The sequence below is a fragment of the Heteronotia binoei genome, chromosome 1 (assembly GCF_032191835.1).
Source record: "Heteronotia binoei isolate CCM8104 ecotype False Entrance Well chromosome 1, APGP_CSIRO_Hbin_v1, whole genome shotgun sequence".
NCBI lineage: Eukaryota > Metazoa > Chordata > Lepidosauria > Squamata > Gekkonidae > Heteronotia > Heteronotia binoei.
In genome coordinates, this window is record NC_083223.1 from 39,075,157 (window position 1) to 39,081,388 (window position 6,232).

Below are 6,232 nucleotides of genomic sequence, written 5' to 3' on the forward strand. Positions count from 1 at the left end.
CCTCCGCAGCACTGCCCTGGGAGGAGGCAGAGTGGGTGAGCTACTGAGGGGGGAAGGGATGGGCAGGCAGAGGAAGAGGACAGTGGGCAATCTACTGAGGCGAGAAAGGGTGGGTGGTCAGAAGAAGAAGATGGATGGCAGGCAGGAGGTGGGGTGAGCAAGCTACTAAGGGGGGAAGAGGAGGGCAGGTGAAGGAGGAAGACAGCAGGCAAGCTACTGAGGGAGGGAAGGGGCAGTTAGAGGAAGAGGACAGCAGGCAGGCAAGCTATGAAGGAGGGGAAGAGATGGAATGCCTAATTTGCCTAGTGGGTGAGCCGACCCTGGGTGGGGGAAATTGAGAACTTAGGTGTCAATTCCTGGCTCTTGATCACACTTCGTTAACACTGGCACATGTGGTTAAGAGCTTGTGTGTGTTTCTGGACACCTCCTTATCAATGGAGGCCCAGATACCAATGTTGTCAGACTGGCATTTTTTCAATTACGCGAGATCAGGCGACTGGCCCCCTACCTGTCTTGCTCTGACCTAGTTACAGTAATCCATGCAATGGCTTGACTACTGTACCTTGCTCTATGCAGGACTACCTTTAAGACTGATCCAAAAGTTATAACTCGTTCAGAATGCAGCAGTCTAGGTCCTTACAGGGATCCTATTAGCAGCACACATATAACTGCACTGGTTCCAAATTGAGAACTGGATCAGGTTCAAGGTGCTGTTTTTGACCTTCAGGGCCCTAAATGATCAGGGACCAATGTACTTGTGGGCAGTGTTCGCTGTAAGCTGAGTTAGTGTGAGCTAGTTTTTTAGCCTCCAGCACATACATTTTTGTTTTAGCTCAGGAAAAATGGCCCTAGTGCAAGCTAATTTATGCAGTCGCTCACAACTTTAATGCCAGTAGCTCACAGAGTATAATTTTTGCTCATAAGACTCTACAGCTTAGAGGGAGTATTGCTTGTGGGGCTGCCTCTCTTGGTATGTCTTCTCAGTTTTGTTGAGCCTGAAAGTCTTTCAGCAATCATTTATCAGGGATTGGTCTGGAGGAAGTCAATCATAGTTGTCATTTGGCCTGAAATAAACCAGCCAGACCAGTTTTCCTTTGAGGAAGAAGGTTCTCAATTTGCTTGGAGAAGTCTTCCTCAGCTGTTTTTTTCTCCTTGTCCTTACTAGGCTCCTTTAAAAACAGCATGGCAACTGGCAAGGTACGCATGTTGCCAAAATAGCCAAAATGGCTGAACTTAAGTGAAGGAAATCAGTGACTTGCTTCTACAGATTTTTGAGTAAGGTTGCCAACTGCCTGGAGGGAAAAGTCCTTTCTTTAAAAAAGAGGTGTAATATTATGTTATTTCCCATGTGTCCATTCCGACATGTTAAAAGCCTCTATTAAAATGACAGGACATTTTCTCCAGGCCTGTTGGCACTCCTAGGTGGAGGTAGTTTGAGGAGCATTTATTGGGAGTTCGGAGAGCATTCAGGGTAAGTATTAAGTGTCTTTGTGGTAGGTTAAGGGAGTGTGTTCTGGGATAGGTTTGGGGTGGATTTGGGGTGGATGGTAGCAGGGCTGACTTATCCAGTAGGCACAGTGCCTGGGACCCATAATACTTTTAGGGGCCCATGAAAATATTTTAATTTCTTTTGAAATCAGAAGAAACAAATGAACTTTTAGGGCTGAAGACCCCTGCAACCCTAATACATGCTACGACTATGTTGGTATAAAGATTAATATAATCTAGCCTAGATTATATTCGTCTTTATACTAACAGAGCACTAAAACATAATTTTTAACATTTTTTTATGGAGGAAGGGACCCACAAGGCCAAAGGTGTCTAGGGCCCATGAAAGTCATAATGTGGCCCTGGTTGGTAGCTTGGGCAGCTAACCGCCCTGCTTTGTAGGGATGCCGGCCTCCAAGTGGGACCTGGGGATCCCTTAGAATTACAGCTCATCTCTAGACTGCAGAGATCAGTTTCCCAGGAGAAAATGGACACTTTGGACTCTATGACACTGAGGTCCCTGTTCTCCATTCCCCAACTCTTCAGAAGTTCCCAGCCTGAATCTGGCAACCCTAACCCCCACCCCACTGGTTGCCAGCCTAGCTATAAAACAGAAAGTGTCAAGAGCTTTGCAGAAGCAAAAAAGTGCCCACCCATCAGAGGCAGCCCACAGATCAGTCTGTAGTTCATCTGTACTATGGAAGAAAATACATTCTTTGTAAGTTCAGAAGGACTTTGCTTGAAAAGTTCCAGAGACTATTGCTGCGGTGTTCAATTTGGTAAACCAACAGTAGATTATTCCCCAGGAGGAAGAAGAAGGGTATGTCTCAAAGTGTGTATACTAAAAATGTACCAATGTAGTGCTGTGTGACATGCCCAAATGAGGCACACACAGATATTAGACATGTACAGTCAGTAGAACCCCACTATCTCCAACATCACCAAACATTTTTGTGCAGTTCTAATTTTTGTCTTAGGGATTTCCTTGAGTCTATCCAGATGTTACAGAAGAAACATGTGGCTGAATTCTTAAAGCTTGATGATCATGACAACTGCTTTTCACATTTCTTGTGTAGCTACATTTCACAAGAAGACAATTGCCTCTGTAATGTGTTGGATCTAACTAGCTTTTCTGCTGGTGAAAAAGGGAGTATCCAAACATCTTTAAAGGTTATATTGGGAATGACAGGGCAGGGCTGGCATGAGCAGTGGGGCAGCTGCTGAGGTCCAGGGTTTCCAGCAGGGCCTACTGATGCCTCCTCACCTATCTATGTATCAATCCAGGGTTGCCAGTCCTGCCCCTACCACTTGTTTCCCAATGCCACTCTGAGGGGGGAAAAATGAAAGTCAGTCCTCTGTAGGAATTGCTGAAAACTTCATGGTTTGACCATAGAGTTTCTGGCCGTTTCTAGAGAAACATGATGCCACATCCAGGGGAAAATGTTGCTGCTGGCCACCCCCATCTCTCTGCCTCTTCCCATTGTCAGGCCTGGCCTAGCAACCCTACTCCCTGCAACCCACTTGCTTACAAGCCTCTTACCACATTGTGATCCCAGCATGTGGGTTGTGTTTCCTGTTGGGAATGTAGCTGGTGGGAGGGAGAAGGAAAAATGGGGGAGGGATATGCAAGTGATCAAGGTAGTGGGATCCTGGGCACTTTGCCTGTCCCCCCCCCCCACACACCTGAACCTGGAACCAGCATTGTCATGGGATCTGCATAGACAAAACACATGCAGGACAGGGGCTATAGCATTGAGGAGACATGAGAGAGACAATTAGAAAGCTGTAACCCAATACAAGAACAAGAAATGGTGCTGGAAAGTGATTATGATTTCTGAAGCAGATTAGAATCCAGCTCAACAGAACTAGTATAGTTTTAGCACTTTTTGCTTTCAGAATATCACATGGAATACTATCAGTGACTCAATAAACTGACTTTTGCCAATAGGGAAATATCAACTTGAGGAACTGACTCAGAAGATTTAAAGCTACATGCATATCATGAAAGAAAGTTACTAATGACTGTGTGAAATATTACAAAATGTCTAGAGACAGACTGTTATGGAGCCACATCACACTGCACATGATTTTCTGGAGGAGCAGCTGGTCACTTGGGACCTGAAAGATGACAACTGAATTGGCAAAGAAAGAAAAATGTATTAATATGCAGCACTCATATGTCATTCTTGATATTTGGCTCTTTAAAACAAGAGAAAGGTCTGGTGGTTTGACTTCCAAACTTTTATAGTCAGCCAGGGAAGCAGCTGGAGGTACAGATAAGCGGAAAGACTCATTTATGGATGACAGAGCAACACAAATGTGATGAAAGTCCTCATTGCTACAGTTTAGTTCAAAGGAAATAAAACACATTTGGGTGTGATTTCAAAGAAGCTATTTTTTCATTAGTTTCCTGTCTTGGAGAATGGGGAAACATGTTTGTTGTTGTTGTTTTTTGTCTGTTCATTCCAATCTTACTCAAAGGAGCTCACAGCAACACAAATGGTTCTCCCTCCCCTACTTTACTCGTCACAACCCTGTGAGGCAGGTTAGCTCGAGGGAGAGCTTCTGCCCAAGGTCACCAAGTGAGCATCATCCCCCAGTGAGGGGAACTGGAACGCAGCTTTTGTCTGCCCTAGTCAGTCATTCAATCTAACCACTACAGTACACTGCCTTTTCCTAGCACCCCCGCCCCACACTGGCTGGGACTATGGAAGGAGATCGGAAGGGATCCTTAGGATTTATGAACTAGCGGTGGGGGGCATGTTTTAATATAAGATCAGAAACTGGAATTGGCAAGATGAAACAAAGCTTTATTTAGAAGAATTGGAAGAAAATATCCCTCTTAAAACATAACCCCTGGAGACAGAAATCAGCTGGCTTGCCTGGAGAAAAATGCCCTGTTCCTTTAATAGAGGCTTAATGTGTAGAAATGAGGAGCTGAAGCTTTTCTTGGCATTCCATTAAGCCTGTATTAAAGGAGCAGAGTGTTTCTCTCCAAGACACTTGGCAACCCTACAAAGTGCACCATATGGATTGTAAACCATTTTAGGCAGAAATGGACTTTCAATTTTGTTTTTGATACAAGAGATAACAATATATAGCTTGCTGTGAAGCTAAGATGGGAAAAATGTAAACCCAAGTGCAATTTTCATTGTGTGGTGGTCCCAGCAGTAGAAAAAGCTGCCCCTGTTGAATTTCTACCCATCAGGCCAGCTGTTAAAGACACAGGGTTACTGCTGAAAATTGGCAAAGATGAACAATAAGATGCCAGACAGATGTTGGAAATGTAAAAAACATGAAGGTTCTTTCTACCATATGTGGTGGACTTGTGAAAGAGCAAAAAAGTATTGGCAGATGATTCAGCAAGAAATTTCTAAGATCTTGGGATATGAAATCAAGAAAGTTGCAGAGACTTTTCTGTTGGGATTACAGAACTGTAATTTGGAACCTTCCTTTCAGCTGCTAGGACATTATATGCGCAGTTGTGGAAGCAAGAAAAAATACCAGAGAAATGGAATTGGATTATAAAAGTTATGACATGGAGTGAAATGGACAAATTAACAAGAATATTAAGAGACTATGATTTAGAAGTTTTTAAGACGGAGTGGGAAAAGTTTAGAAGATATGTAGAAAAAGAGTGGAAAATAAAAGGACATTGGGCAATTTTTGATGATTAAGTTTAAAAAATATATATAAATTTTTGTTTTAATAGTTAAGGGTGCATTCAAATATTTGCATTTTAAGTAAATGATACCTGGGGGGGGGTGTCAAGTAATGGGGGAGGGTTGGGTAGAAAGTAATATATGGGGTAGATAAAAGAAGTTTTTAAAGATGTAAGAAATAGATTTATTACCATATGTTACCAATAAAATTGTTTTAAACATTAAGACACAGGGTTACTGCTCGACCTATGCGGGGTATGTGTAAAAAGTCCTTGGTAAAAGATTTGCCAGCTTTTTCACTTTGGCCCTGCTATTATGCCTTTAATACCAGTCTGCCACAAGGAAATGAAGCAGTTGAGGTTTTTCTAAGCACAAGGGAGAAGTGATATGGGAAAGAGCTTCTCTTAAAGTCACAGTTCTCATTTTTCTTTCTGGTGACAATACTGGCTGGAATTTGGATTGAACTGGAGGGTCCCACACTACTATTCTTGTATCTATGTTTAGGGGTTGTTTTTTAAGCAGAAAGAAATGGAAAAGATTGCCACAGGAAAAATAGGAGTTCCTTTCCTTTAAAGACTACTGCAGAAGATGAAATTTTACTACATGGAACTTTCCTAACCTGGTCAAAGCTTCCTTGTTGACCTAACTGATGAAGGGAGAGAGAATGGCAAATTAAAAGTGGGTTAGGGTTGACAATCTCCAGTTAGGGGCAGGGGATCCCCTGGTTTGGAGGCCCTCCCTCCTGCTTCAGGGTTATCAGAAAGTGTATGTGAGGGGTAGGGAATAGCCACTGGGCACTGCATTATAACTTGTGGAGTCCAGTTCCCATAGGGTGTAATGGAGAATTGATCCATGAGTATCTGAGGCTTTAGGGGGGGTGGGCTGATTTTTGAGGTGGAGGCACCAAATTTTCAGCATATTTCTTGAGTTGAACCTGGCATCCCTATAGTTGTAGGTTGAGGCTTAATGGCCAGTCCCAGAACTTAGGGCTGAAGAGCGCTGTGGTAAGAGAAGCAGGAATTTCTGCTGGACTTCCTGTTAGGTTCCATTTTTCATGTGTATTATCTAGGTCAGTGAACAGT